The following is a 16,369-nucleotide window of genomic DNA, read 5'->3' on the forward strand; positions in this document are numbered from 1 at the left end:
TAATGAAATATCATACAGATATTTTGAGGATTAATGAGAACATATGAGTAAAGCATTTGTCCAAGTGTCTTTTACTCAGGAGGTACTCAACCAATGCTAGTTATTTTTGTAAATTTTTAGAATTATTATTCCATTTTTGTTAAGAAATGGGTTATTTTTTGAGAGTTTTAGTTATGCCCTCTATTCTCCTATCTCCAGACTTCCATAATAGAAGCATTTAGGGAAGAAACTTTTGAAGAAATAATCAGTTCTAGACATAGGCATATATTTAAGGCCATTAAAAATTTGTCTGATAATGTCTATCCCTGTTTCTTCTCTCAGTTCTGACTTGCTCTTTTCATTACCTGGATGCTTTATAAGTTAAACTGCAAATGTCAGATTATTGATTCTCCAAGAGCATGGTTAAAATGCGTATGTACTTTCTGGAAGCAGTCGAACAGGCTTTTCTTCCTTGTAATGTATGTGGATAAATTCATCAGAATAGCCAAGTATATGACCCAAGAATAACTGTAAAACATCCATTTTAGTGGAGCCATTCAAACTGGAATAGGCAGTGAGTAACCACATAGAATGAACCTGAGGAGCCAGGTATGATTAGCCTAGAATGATGGAGCTGGATGCCGAGCTCAGAGGACTCCGGATGGAGAGAAATTCTACCTGATTTACAAATCTCACTTTGAGAGGCCCTTCTATGCTGGATCACTAGAACCAGAGCAGAGACACAGTTGCAGAATGGTAGCAATATCCATGGATATTTCTGAAATTGTTATATTTTGTCTGGTTCCCAAAAACAATAATTACCAATTTGCTCTTCCATTCAACTCACATTTTACTGAGAATCTCCCATGTGCAAAGCATTGTCCTGGAAGAAGATTCAAAGGAGCAGCACAGATGCTGGTTTTAGGAGTTAGCGTCTAATAGAGATGTGGCATATACAAAAATAACCATGATACAAGGCAAAAAAAATGAGTTCAGAATAAAATTTTAAGGGAATTCAGAAAAGAGAGTGAGTACTTTTGAGAAGAGTCGGGGAGGTGTTAAAAAGTGTTAAGTGGATGTGGAAGTATAGGAAAAGCAATATAAATATGGTGACTAGTGTAAGAGTTACTCATGGGAAAGCTATCAGCCATTTAAACTGGCTAAAGTGAGACTGTGTAAAGGTAGTTGGTGGAGGTGCTGTAACAAGTTCACAAGCATGCTGGCACTGGTTCACTGAGAAAATTGAATGTTGGGATAAGGGCAGTTCAGACCATTTTATGCAGCAAAAAGTTATCACTATAACAATGGATTTAATAGACTAATCTGAGAATTCAGTGTAAAACGAATTAGAGGGAGAGGTTAGAGACAAAATATTTGGTTAGCAGTCTAAATTCAGTTGGTGATTATGAGACCATGTGTAGGAGGAACCCATAAGAAATGAAGAGGTAAAACCAGAAGGTTTCACGTCTTACTGAATGTGAAGAGCGAGGGAGAAATTAGGGATGTAGTTGGGATAGAAGAGATGTAAAAGGAAAGTAGAAAAATCAGTTTGGTAGGTACAATGACATTCTACTAAGAATGTAATGCATTGAACATACAATATCGAACACTCAAGAATGGATGGCCTGTAGGAGACAGGAAATGTGGGACAGAAACTCTTGTTAGAATTAACTTAAAATTAACTTTAGAATTGCCTACATGTGGTTAGCAGCTGAAGCTATGAGACAGGACAGAATTGCATGAAAGAATCGAGAAGAAGATTAAAGAGCCAAGGCTAGATTTGGGGAAATCCTTTCATTTAAGCATTAGGGAAAGTAAAACCAGTGAAGAATAATGAGATGTTAGAAACCAGAGCAGTGTAGGAGACTTCAGAAAGCAAGAGGATATTTCATGAGAAAAGAGATAATCACAGTGTTACAAGCTGAGAGGCATGCAGATAGAGAAAAGGGCAATAGGCTTAGTAACCTGGGAGAAAACAGTTTTATTAAAATGTTAAGAATGGAATCCAGATTACAAAGTGTGACTAGGTAAAAAGGAAGTGAGAACACTGAGCTTACAGTATACAAGTATCCAGGAAGTTGGAGCAAATGAAATACTAAAGGTGATATTTGATAAATGGGACCCCAGGGGAGAAAATAGTGGGCAAATGAGGAAAGGTTCTTGGAGAGCACATATATATGTATTTTTGATTTTCTGAAAAGTGAAAAAGAGGCAAGGTAGAAAATTTGTAGAGAAATGCCAGGATGTAGATAAGGATAGTTGTGGGAACTTAGATGGACTTAATCTTGCCTCTTTTAAAGCATGAAGCAAGGAAATCTAGTGAGGGGAGGAATGAGACTAAGGTTTTTCCCTAATCCTAATTTTCTCTCCTTATCCAAACCTAGGCATATACAGTGTACACTGACAAGTGAATGGATGTGGTCAAAGCTCAATACTTGAATCTTGACTGCACCATTTTACAAGAATATGGGTAAATTACTTAAATTCTGAGTCTCAGTTTTCCTGTCTGAAAAATTGGATAACATTATCAAAATTATAAAATTGATTTGAAAATCAAATGATTTAACATAGGTAAATGTCCATGCACAGCACAATACATGAAGTAAGCACTAAATAAATATGCCCTTCCTCTTCTTACAGAAGGCATAGGATTCCCTTGGATTTAGCTGTGTTTCTCTCTACTCAGCATTGGTTTATCTTCAGGGTTATATACAGAGAAGAAACCTTGAGAGAGGTCTACCTTAAGCACAAATACAGAAAAATCAGCTTGAGTCTAAGAATTCAAAAAGTGCCTTTGTATACTCTTAGCAGAGAAATTGGGCTTCTGACCAAATGTTGAATTCACAGCTTTATTTTTTAAAAAATGAAACTGTAACTGAAGGATCCTGTCAAAAGCCTGCTGCTGATATCTAATTTATGGCCAATTAGAAGAGCACCAGGGCTTCATCTCATGCAAGCAGATGGCAGACATTAGCACTGTCAACAAAAGTAGCTTCCTTCACAAATTTACAAGTGAGGTACCATGTTCCGTAAGCCAGTGATTATGCTCTATCACTCCAGAGGGAGAGCAAAAGAACATTATTGTAACTAATCATGCATGTCATTGACAAACCAAAAGATGATAAACAGATACATGGTGTCCTCAAAGGCATTCTCTAAATATTGGTTTTTTGTAGTCTACTTATTATCTTAATAAGTACCTGCAGTGATGTCAAAATTTATGAATATTGTATAAAAAGAATATTAGTCTAAGAGAACCATCCATTAATAAATTTCTTAAATATATAAAAAACAATTAAGTACCTTTGGTACCTCTTATTTTGGAATCTGTGAAAAGAAATAAATATAAAACTAAGTACAGTCATTCTTTAGTATCCACGGGGGATTGGTTCAAGGACCCCCTTTGAATACCAAAATCCACAGATGCTGAAGTCCCTCATATAAAATGGCATAATATTTGCGTATAACCTATGCATGTCTTCCCTGTACTTTAAAATATATCTAGGTTACTTACAATACCTAATAAAATCTAAATGCTATGTAAAAACTTGTTATACTATATTGTTTAGGAAATTACAAGAAAAAAATTCTATGCATATTCAGTAAAGGTGTAACCAATGTCTTTTTCAGCTAAATCTTTTTGATCTACAGTTAGTTGAATCCACAGATACAGAATGCATGAATACGGAAGGCTGACTGTATACTTTTGTATTCTGTAATCTGTTATGCAATGTCTGCTTATTCACCGTTATGGGAAGCTGTTTAAACTAAAAGTTCTATTAAGATAATTGATTTTTTGACACATTGAGGATCATTTTGACAATTGTTCAAAGACAGCAACTTATAATTATTAGTAAACCTTAACGAGTTGTATATTTTTCCCCAGGAAATTAAGATTTAAATTATCAGAGTCCTAACTCTATCCCTGATTCACTGTGTTGCCTCTGAGATACAGCCATACTGGTTATGAAAATGGAAACATTTTCATGCTGGATGGTAAATAGCACTCGTCTGAGATCCCTGCATGTCTCTCCCACTCCTCTTCTGCCCCAGTTGTCTGATTGCCCCCTACTCCTAGGACATTCTAGATCCTTCTTTAATCCAGCAAGTAAGGAAGAGACATCTGGCAAAAACCAGGACTATTGTCCATTTTTGTTGGTCAGTTCATGGGCCCTACTGGCCATTAATTATCTTTCCTTTCACCTCTGATAATGTCAAGCTAAAATATAATGTCCTATTATCAATTGTTTTCATGCTTTTGCTTTACCAGGCCCATTGTTTAAATAAAATCAATTAGAAAGAAAACAGAGGAACTTTTTTGTTTGTCATGGGAGTAAGACTCCTAAAGGATCCAGTGGTCTTCATTCTTTCCCTCAGAATCACTCCAGGTGATTCTTGAGGCCCTTGTGGGACCCTAGAAGACACTAAGAATGATTTATAGAGCACACATGGCTGATGATGTCCATACCATCAGTGACACTCTGTGATGTTTTCTCATACCATGGGGCCAGTTTTGTTATTGGGACAGTCTAGGAAGTAGAGATCAAGAACTAGCCCAGAGTAAATGCAGTGTGATAGAGCATAAAAATGATGAAATTAGGAGGAAATATCAAGCATAAGATTGTAGGGCATTGCAAGTAGCAATCTCTGAAACTGAGATATCTCTAGATATCAGGGAAGTCTGGGTTACCATGTTTCAAGTTTTTGACCTCCCCAAACTATAGTCACCTGATATATTCATGCCATATATTTAAAAATGTACCAAGACTCTCGCCATAATTGGGGAGCAACTCATAAGACCAAGGTTGATCCCAAGGTCCATAAATAATAAAGTAGCAAATATATTACTGAAGAAGATTAGACACAGAGAAAAACGTCACTGGAGTTGGCAAACTAAAGACTATTCCTTGACACCCAGACTGGAGCCTAAGTATTAAAACTGGGTATGTTTTAATAGATTTGGCATTAGAGCTAGACTAGGCAATTTTTATATTTATTCATAGAGAAAGATAACAAGGAATGTCTGATTCCTGTGTCAGGTACTGGGATTCTGAGATGAACAAGACACAAATTCAAAATAGGTTTGAAAACTGAATATATATATAGAACCAGCTCAATTAAAGACAAATTGGTGTCTGTATTAGAATGGTTTTTTGTTCCTTTACCAGTACTAGTAGGAAAACCTCAGTGCCTTCCACATGTAGCCTCTGTTTAGAACTCGTTTGTAACTCTTTAGCCACAACAGCATCAGTCCCCAAGGATACAGCTTCTGATGCTGGTCTCTATCTCAATCTCCTCCCAGCCGCATTGCTTACGGTGAGTTTGTGCCTTCCTCCATTTCCTGTTACTGCGTTTATTCAGATATTCAACTCCAAGTTCCAGGGGCAAAGAAACAGAAATACTGAATCCATGCTCTGGGGTAGGAAGATCACACAGTGAACCAGCCATGCAGGAACCTGCATGGCCATTGGAACCCAGAGTGCCAAACAGGATAGAAATATGTGGAGAAAATAGTATTTATGTAACTCTTCTCAGGGAGGTGCTATTGGTGTTTCTGATAAGCAACTTGGGATTGGGGGGTAAGGCTCACCAAGGTGCATACTCAAGGTAGAATAGGTGATCACTAAACTGCCTGGTAGGTTGCATTAAGTGTGGGAGTTTTATCTTCTGAGTGGGGTCTCCAGGCATGACTCTATTATAGAACTACATGACTCAAACAAGGGGTTGGCAAACTTTTTCCGTAAAGAGCCAGATAGTAAATATTTTAGGCTCATGAGACAAATTACCTTTGTTGCAGCTACTCAACTCTGTCTTTGCAGTGCAAAAGTAACTAAAGATGATATGTAAATGAATGAAGACAGATGTGTTTCAATAAAGCTTTATTTATGGACATTGACATTTGAATTTATATCATTTTCTTATGTCAAGAAGTATTATTCAGCATTTGATTCAGTTCTCATCATTAAAACATGTAAAAATCATTCTTATCTCATGGCCATACCAAAAATAAGCAGCTGACAGAATTTGGCCTGTTGGCCATAATTTCTTGACCCCTGACTTAAACAATATTAGAAAGTGGAGGGCTATCCATAGTTGTCCTGCTCCAGTTTTTCTCCATCCTGTATTCAGCTTTTTAAAATAAAGCAAATACATAAAAAGAACTGATTTGAAGCGTCTGATCAGCACTGCCCGTGGTGTCTTCCAGTGCTGCTCCTCCTGATGCCATCTGTCTGTTTGTCTTCCAAACACTGGCAGGCATGCTTTACTCCATCCCCTCAATTTCTTCACTTTACTCTTCTGTACACATCTTCTGTAACTCTTTCCCATTGTATCCCCATCCCACTCCACTCCCCATGCACACACCTCTTTTTATAGTTGATTCCTGCACCTCTTAATTCCACTCTTGCATTCTCTAGAAGTTTGCTTCAGGCTTTGCATCAATTTGGTAATAGCTAACTAATTAGAGATTAAAATGGTCCTCTGCAATAGTTATTTGCATTATGATAACATACCCCTGAGGAATGACAAATCGTGAAAATCCAGAAGAATCTTTTAGAATGTCAGGTGCCACTGGGGGAGAGAAGAGGGAAAGTAGAGGGGAGATTTGGGGACAGCAAACCCTTGCAGGCACCACTCTAAGATCACCAACTAGGTCAGTCTCAGGAAGGAACATGCACCCAATGGTGATTCGCCCACCGAGGTCGCCTGTATTCTTCTTCTCATATAGCTTGTCACTCTGTGTCCACATGATAGGACTGTATGAACTCCACATGTCACATCGCCCGTTGTCACATTACTTAACTAATAGGATGATACACTTAAAATATTTCACAGCCTCAGCCTTTCCTACAGCCTAAGTGGATTTTATTTTGGTTCATTTTCCAGAATAAAATCTAGGGTGATGTGAGGATATTGGCAGGATGGTCACAGGAAAACAAATGTGCCTTTTTAGAATGGTGTCAGCTGCAATTATTTGAACTTGTCTTTTTTTACAGAGCTGTTATTGACTGGTGTGCTTCTCAAAAAATGTGCATTAAGCAGGAAAGATAAAATCTAGAGGTTTAGAAGAAAGAGTAACATTATATTCGTTCAATTTAATGATGTGGGTTGAATTATAGCATGCCCTGAACAAGCATGATCTAACTACAAAATAAGTACATTCTCATTCGAAAAGGAGTATACACTGAGACAACATTTGTGGTTTAAAGTCATGGAAAGAGACAGTTGAGACAACTCCTCATGTTTGCCTGGCTTTGAAATGGTAATAGACATTCATCCTATTGCAAGTCCTTATAGCAATTATATACAGCATGACTGACTGGGATGCCCAGACTGTTGGTTCATCCACCCAACCAGAGCTTACTGGTTACCTGCCATATGTAAACCATCCAGACATCTAGTATTTGGGGTTTTAAAGGCAAATATTTAAATATTATATGCTTATTTCCATCTCTGTTATATGGATAGTTTCCAGCAATAATCTGTTAAGCCACAAACTTACAAAGGTTCTCTTTAGTAACCTTTTGACTCTGCTCAAAGTAAAAGAAGTCCAGTCTCAATTTTTAATATGCTGGTGGGCCATCAATCAAAATTTAACACACTTAAGAAATTATTGTTAAAAAATGTATATGGTAAGTGGATAAGTCAGAAAGTCATAGAAGAGATTTAAGAAGGAGAAGTAAAAGGGAACATACAAACCAGAGCTTACCAAGCGTTTTTTAGAAACGGCCAAACAATAAATATTTTCAGCTTTGTGGGCCAAACAGTCTCTGGCATGAAAATTCAATGCCATTTCACCCAAGGGCCTTAGTTTTCTAACCCCTTTTATAAATAAACTTATTTTACAGTTGAAGAATTTGAGGCCCAGAAGTGTCAGGTATACTCAAATCACACTGTTTAATAAGAATTAAGACAGATCGGGTATTCACATTCTTATATTATAATGCATTTGTTATATCTCACGATTTTAGAAAATAATGAGGGTTTGAAAAACCTCTCTTCCGAATACTTTAGTTTAAAAATGAGGAAGGTGAGTCCCAGAAGGAGTGTGGATTGTCCAAGCTCTTTAATGTCAAGGGTGGGATTACAGCACAGGCCTCATAACATCTGTTTCAGTGATTTTTCACCTACCCCACATTATTCTGTAAATGACTAAGATAGAAAACTCATACATTTATTAATTCAATAAGCACATACTGAGAGTATCAAGTGGGTTTTATGCTCAGTGCTATGATATATAGGGATGTCTAAAAAGAGTTTCCTTCAAGAATCTTGGAGTCATGAAAATGAATAAATCATATGATAGTCCACCTGAAAAAGAGGAATTGATGGCTTATGAATTGAACTAAAATATTTGCATTGAATTAAATCTTAATCTAATTACACTACTTCTAAATATATACAGACATATGGATCTATATAGATATCTCTCAATATATAGATCGATCGATCAGTGGTAAAATATTTGAGTTCCAAATGACTCTTCAAATGGATAAGAACCTTACGAGTCACATCTCCATCATCCTGGCTAAATATTTGGAATTAGAATTTAAATGACAATTTAATCAATTCAGCTAATAAATTTATTTCATTAAAAACATGTGGGCCCTTACTAGCTCACTCCCCTCACATCCCATAACAGCTTTGGTTCGCCTGTTGATTTTCATTGTACCGTCCTTTTACTTGCCATACCATACATTTACAAAACTCATTTATCTGTATTAACTTACAAACTACAAGCTTAAGGAGGACAGGACTATGTTTATTTGGTTCACTACTGTATCCACAATTAGCACAGTATCAGGAAATATAATAAGCACCTACTATCTATTGAAATGAACGAATGAATGAATGGATGATGCCATATTAGTCTGAATCTAATCAGCATATAGTAATTTGAGCAGCAAAGTGTTATGATAAAAAAATGGTAACTATAATAGGGGACTGGAATAATAAGGGATTACCAAGTAAGAAGCAAAGAAAGCTTTAGAACATATAGAAATAGCAGATATAAGGAGTATTCACTAACACTACTCCTGTGAGAGAGAGCACCCAGTGAAGACACCTCCCTTCTTGCCCCCCCCCACCCTTCCCCATTCCACCCTGCTGAGGCTGAGAGTTACACCTTGTTATAGAGCAGGGTCCCTGAAGCACACCACTATTGACATTTGGGGTCAGATAGTTGTTTTGTGTTGCGGGGGCGGAGCTGTCATGTGCAAAGTAGGATGTTTGGCAGCATCCTGACCTCTACCCACTAAATAGTAGTATCCCTCACCTCTCCAGTGTGACATTCAAAAGCATGACCTGAGCAAGCATTGCCAAATGTCCCCTGTGGGGTGAAAATCACCCCCTGTTAGGAAGGATATAGTCATTACTTACTGGATGGCAGTGAAATCTCTGTGATGCCAAGCCAATAGAACTTGTGCCAGGAATCTGCACTGTAGGGTGCAGGAAAGCTCTGTGAAGGGAGAGCTTTAAAACCACCTGAGGGGAAGTCCGCTGGGGAAGCTGCTGGCTGCCATGTACTGTAGTAGCCAGACACAAGAGAAACCTCAAGAGCCTACCAAGAACACTGGAACCAGGAAGCTGAACCCTTTTGTCCTTGAAGTATCTCTCCAATACCTTCTGCCAACAAAGTTTCAGTGCCAGTCAACCCGATCCACTTTTACAGAGCAGTTAAAAAGAGTAAATTTTGGACTGAGAGGGAATAAATCAATTATCCATACAGATTCCAAACCAAATCCTATTCTGGGATCCAGAGATATAAAGGTGAATAGCAAAGTCTTCTCCTTCTTTGGATTAACTCTTGGTCCAAACAGATGCATTCAAAAATCAGCATGAGAAACTGCATTTCGAGTAAGAATAAAATACTTGGGGAACATTGAGGATGGAGGAATGAATATGTTTGGCCGGTAGCATCCCAGAACTTCCTGGACACTATAACATGAGAGCCAAGTTGTTAAGTTTGAGTAGGTATATTACAAGTGAGGAAGGAAGGGTAAAGACAGCTACTGCTGAGGGAAGGACCTGTATAGAAGACAAGGAATTTAGAAAGACCTTTGTACAGTAATAAGGGGAGTGTGGCAATAAGAGAGGATTTATGGGACAAGGAACTGGATAATTAGGAGGAAAGCTGGAAGATGTGTTTGGAAAGAAGAGATGGGGATAGATAGTAAATAAATATCCTAGTATCTCAAACTAAAATAATCTAGATTTATTTTGGGGGCAATAAGAAACCAACAGAGAACCATTGGAACTGTATTTTGTATCTGTTTTCGAAGGAAGAGAGTAGCAGATTAATTACAATGGGGAGGAACTCAAACAGGCAGACTTTTAAGATACTGCTGCAGTAGTCCTAAAGGATGTTCATTAGAGCTTAAGAGCCTTAACTTTAGTCTAGGGCCAGGCACAGTGGCTCATGCCTGTAATCCCAGCACTTTGGGAGGCCAAGGTAGGTGGATCACTTGAGGTCAGGAGTTCGAGACAAGCCTGGCCAACACGGTGAAACCCTGTCTCAACCAAAAATACAAAAATTAGCCTTAGCCTAGCATGGTGGCACACACCTGTAGTCCCAGCTACTTGGGAAGCTGAGGCAGGAGAATTGCTTGAACCCAGGAGATGGAGGTTGCAGTGAGCTGAGATCGCATCACTGTACTCCACCCTGGGCGACTGAGCAGACTCTGGCTCAAGACACAAAAATAAAAATAAAAATAAAAATAAATAAACTTTAGTCTAAAGTAGATTTTTATTAATAATTAAATGTGAGGGATGAAAGGGAAATGTTTCTAGTTTAGGAGACTTGGATGTATTTAATAAATAAAGAACAAATAATAGATGTATGTAATAGATAAAGAATAGAACAAGACAGAGCAGGTTGAGATGGAAGTAACTGGCTGATTCAGTTACGGATATTTCAAGTTCAGGCTGCCTAAGTGATATGCACATAGTCAGCAGATGTCCATTGGCAGTTAGATATGTGAGTTTTGTTTTGTTTTACTTTTTACAATCAGATGATGAATGGAAATTGATGTTGGAGTTCATAATCATTTTAAAAATACAATAATCACAGCTTTGATTACGTTAATTACAGTTATTGTTTTGTTTTGCACCAACGAATAAATTATTCATTTTTTTCCAGTAAATGCTTGAAACCTTACTATATTTCTAAGACTTGCATTTTTGTCCATTGGATGTTATAAATCTTGTTATTTAGAAATTCACAATGTCTTCAGAACTCATAAACAAGTTGTATGAGTGAATAAGAAAATATAAAAGATTTCAGTTTCTAAATCATAAATATCCATCTTAATTTCTTCAATTAAAAAGATAATATTTGAAATTTTATATTTGAAAATCTCTTTACCTTTTTTATGTACAACATTTGGCTGTTTATTTGAGGAGATGTTATAAAGCTTCTTGTGTTCCAGAGGTAAACCAGGGAGGTGGAGGGCACCAGGATTTATTTCTGACAGAAGCTTAGCAATCAGTTTAAAAATTCACTGTATAGTCATGAAGTTTGAGAGTTGAATCTGCTTTAGACATCCACAGCACTATTTTGGTGGAGTTAAATTGTTTTGCTTACTTTAGTATTCACACTTCCCTGGTGAGACAGTTATTACAGGCCCAGCTGGGTCATAAAGATCTAAGACTTTTCTTTTCTTTTCAATATGTCTAGCAGTTGGTACTCGTTTTGAAACTCATAGCATGGATGTATGAATTGGATTAGCATCAGCCACAATAACAGTGAAACTTCATTCCCAGACAGCTGTGTTTACAAAGGAGGCCTTTTTAGAATTTACTTCTTTGCATAAAGTACAATGATCATATTAGCCATTGCTTTGCTACAGTCATATAATTGAATTAGTTTTAAATGGAAAGCCAGACTAGCAAAGGCAAATCATGATTTGCCTTTAATAGGCAAGAAGGGTGTTGTCCTCCTAGCTGCACTGGAGATAGTACATTGTCATCTAGACAAGAAACCCACTTGGGCTGAATAACATTTTATTTAATTATTTTTCATTATTCCCATAGGGTTCACTTTAAATCTTCTCTCTTTTTTTACTTTTCTAATATAGTCTATGTCATATGATTATAAATGTAATAAACTGTTTGTTTTAGAAAGATTGGAAAGCATAGAGACATATAAATATAACCCTGCCATTCAAAGGGAATTACTGTTGATAATTTCGTGTCCTTAAATAGTGAGATAATTCTGCCTAGATATTTTTCTCCTGCTTTGTCTACATCCTGGGGCAGCATTAATAAATCACATACACACAGATAGAGATATTAATATATACACATAGATGCTAGGTGTACTATAGATAAATAGTCATTAATTTTTCTCAGAGCAAACTTGCAAGGAATTCTTTTTTTTCTCCATTTCAAAGGTAAACTAAGCTTCACATAGCCAAACTGTCATGTTGCAAAACCTACAGCTTGTAAGTAAAGAAATGGTATTTGAGTATAATTCTATTTTCAAAGCCTATTATAGCACATTACTTTACCACGTTGCATTAGCAATTTACCATGTTAATAAAAACACTTCATGTATAATTGAGTTTCTTTGTCATAGTTTCTTGACTGTGCTTGGGCATTTAAGCTCATTTTAATTTTTTATTTTGTAAAGAATTCTCTGTGTTAAACTTTACCCCTGTTTTAGAAATATGCAGTATTAGAATTACTGATTCAGAGGATATGTATTTTTTAAATTATTGCCTAGAATCATTATACAGTTTACTCTCCAGTGACAGTATATGAGAACATCTGTTCCACTGCACCCTCGCCAGCTTAAGTTTTTGGTTGAAACAACGTGACTGGGGCGAATCAGCCCAAGGCATTAGTTATATCACCATCCTAAAAGAGTTAGTTTGACATTTGTTCTTTTCTTGCAGTTGAGACATAGAAATTATTGACAGAATCTGGAAGATTGTTCATTCTTTAGTGATTGCTTCTTTGTTCTGGAAAAGAATACGCAAATCTGAGACTTCAGAAAACTGGGAGTAGAAATGAGCTCAAACAAACTTTCTCTGAAATGTCAAAAGTAAATAGTAAAGGCCAAAAACGTACCTAAAGAAAGGGTAGACAAAAGAAAAATGGAAATTATCCAAGTAATAACTTATGTAGGAATAAAACATTATGACTTGAGAAGATCCCAGTTTATAGATGATATAGATTGTGGTCAGTGGTGGAAAAGAAAGGAAGAGTTCACACAAGCTAATTTATAAATTTTCTCAGCATCCAAATATGATGTTTTTGTTTTAATACACTCATGTCATCTAATCCCCACAATAGCCCCATGGGACCAGAAAACAAAAACAGTTTCAGAGAGAAATTAATGATCAGAAAGCCCCAGTGACTTGGTCAGAGTTACATTGCTGTATTGGAATTCCAGGCCTGTCTGCACTAAGACCATGCTCTGTCAATTATACCAACTGTTGCTTTTATACCAACAAAGTAAGTGGTAACTGGAAAGCGTGGTTGTGTTTGGGGAAAGAGTAGGGTAGGAGAGATTAAAGGCAGCGAAACAGAGTATGCTTCTGAAGTAAGAATGTCAATAACCTGAATAAGGCAGTAGAAGTAGAAAGGAAAAAGAGGAACAAATTCAAGAGAGATTGCAAAGGTAGACCGGATGGACTTGGGTAAAAGGGAAAGGTCATAGATAACACCAAGATTTCTATCCTGAATTATTGGTAGGTGATAATGCCATTAGAAAGTCAGAAAACCTAACAGCAAGTCTGGATGGAAGCTGGTTAATACAGTTATGGGTAGGTTGAGTTTGAGGTACAGGTGAGACATGCATATGCCACTGAGAAAAATGATGACAATATGTATCTGGAGAGTTCAAGGATACAGATATAGATTTGAAGGTCATCGGCCTGGGGATCTGAACTGAAGTCTTAAGGTTAAATGTTATTTTATGGGAAAACTTAAATCAGTGTACTATGTAAGAACAAAGTTCTAATAAAAATCAGACTCCTGGGATCAAATTCTAGATCACTTTCTAGCTATGTGGTCCCAGGCAAGTTCATGTAACCTCTCTTAGCCTTGTCACTTATGTATTCTCATCTAGGTAACGTTGGCAATGCCTGGAGACATTTTTTGTTGTCACAACTGGGTTTGCTACTGTTATCTTAGTGGGTAGGGTTCAGGGATGCTGTTAACCATCCTACAATGCACAGAACAGCTCCCTAAAACAAAGAAGTATCTTGTCCAAAATGTCAGTAGCTCTGAGTTTGAGAAAACGTGCTGTAAGTATTCTATAAAGCAGAGATAACTGTACTTACCTTGTAGAGATGTTGTGAAGTTTCAATGAGATCATGAAGGTAAAAAACAAAACTGAACATATCTTAAACAAGAAATATTTAAGAAAACAAATTTAATATATTGAATAGAAAAAAAAGGCAAAGGACACAATTTGGGAAACCATTTACCTTTAAGAAATGTCAGAGGAAGGAATGTGTGTCACATATACTGAAAGGTAGCATAGAGGGAGAAGAGAAGAATCGGGAAAGTGGGGCATCAGTGATCAGCACAGAGCAGCTTAGTGGAGTGCCATGAGCGTCTATTGCATGACTGCAACCAGGGAAGAAGGCGAGCAGGACCCTGAACCTCAGATAGCTCACCGAGGATGGGACCTGGAAAGAGACCACTGGGGTGAATGGTTAGCAGAGTCATGATAACTTTGAGGGAAAAGTTGTAATAAGGATGAAAGAAAGACAGGAATAGAATTCCAGGCAGCAATAGGCTGAGAATTAATGAAAAATGAGGATAAGACTTAGGAAAAGCAGCTTCTTTACACTGACTATTTGACCACAGAGGATAGTTTTGCTTTTTTTTTTTTTTTTTTTAGGTTTGGAAAGAACATCCTGTTTAGACTGAAAAGAAAGAAAAGTCAAAAGGGAGACAACAAAACAATAAGAAAGATTGTAATTGATGGAGCAAGAGTCCAGAGGAGAAAGATGAAAGACTCTGTGATTAGTAGCAATGAAAAGGAGACTTGTTTTAGAAAAAACATGGGGTACTTCCTATGGCAGAAAAGTACGATGATAATGTCACTACACGTGAAGTCCAGGGAAAAAATGCATATCTATTTAATAAGATTTTCATTTGTAGCTTTTGAAAGGTTCATAAAAAGCATAAAAAGCTGAGTTCTTTTTATGAACCTTTCAAAAATTACAAATGAAAATCATATTAAATAGCCCAAATACACAAGAAAATGTATTGTCTAGATTGCCATTGTCATTAGACTTCCTATTAAGGACTGAATTATGTGCCCCCCAAATCCATATGTTGAAGCCCTAACCCCCAATGTGACTGTATTTTGAGACAGGGCCTTTCAAAAGGTATAATAATTAAGGTTAAATGAGGTCATAAGGGTGGGGCCCTAAACCTATGGGACTGGAGTCCTTGGAAGCCAGGAAAAGACACCAACAGGGCGCACATGCAGAGGAAAGGCCATGTGAGGATGCCGTGAGTAGGGGCCTGTTAGCCAAAGGCAGGACAAAATAACTCACCAGAAACCAAACCTGGTGGCTCCCTGATCGTGGACTTCCAGCCTCCAGAATGGTGGGAAGATAAATTTCTGTTCTTTAAGCCACCCAGTCTGTGGCATTTTGTTATGGCAGCCCCAGGGAACTAATTACTTCCCTAATTGGAACTTTTATACACATAATACAATAGGAGAAAGAGGTGACCTATTGAAATAAAAATTATTTATCTTAAGGAATCTTGGCCGGCTGTGATGGCTCATGCCAGTTATCCCAGCACTTTGGGAGGCCAAGGTGGGTGGAATCACTTGAGGTCAGGAGTTCAAGACCAGCCTGGCCAACATGGTGAAAACTTGTCTGTACTAAAAATACAAAACTTAGCTGGGCATGGTGGTGGGTGCCTGTAATCCCAGCAACTCAGGAGGCTGAGACAGGAAAATTGCTTAAACCCAGGAGGTGGAGGTTGCAGTGAGCCAAGATCACCCCACTGCACTCCAGCCTGGGCAACAGAGCAAGACTCCATCTCAAAATAATAATAATAATAATAATAATAATAATAATAATAATAATAATTTGATTGGCCATAAGGGCAGGATTTGAGAGAGAGAGAAAGCAGATATTTAATACCAAATCTTAGACACAACTATTAACTAGATCACCTCAGATTTCCATATTGGGGAGATAAATATGGTGCCAATTACGGCTGGGATTGCAGATGTTGGAAACAGGTTGCCTTGGTTCAAATCCCAGTGTTGACACTTACTAGACATGTGACCTCGGGCAAATTACTTAATTTTCTTAGCCTTGATCACCTTACCTGTAAAACAGGGAACATCCATGTAAAATAGTTTGTACAATCCTAATACATGCTAGCTAGTATTTTCATGTTTTATTTGAAATTT

The 16,369-nt window shown here is 37.3% G+C and overlaps 1 protein-coding gene across 10 annotated transcripts in view; it reads left to right on the forward strand.

Annotated features, from left to right (window-relative positions):
- Positions 1 to 16,369, forward strand: part of PRKG1 (protein kinase cGMP-dependent 1) — a 1,291,606-nt gene that overhangs the window by 1,137,968 nt on the left and 137,269 nt on the right. The window lies entirely within an intron of this gene.

Source organism: Pan troglodytes, chromosome 8 (genome assembly GCF_028858775.2).
Source record: "Pan troglodytes isolate AG18354 chromosome 8, NHGRI_mPanTro3-v2.0_pri, whole genome shotgun sequence".
Classification (NCBI taxonomy): domain Eukaryota; kingdom Metazoa; phylum Chordata; class Mammalia; order Primates; family Hominidae; genus Pan; species Pan troglodytes.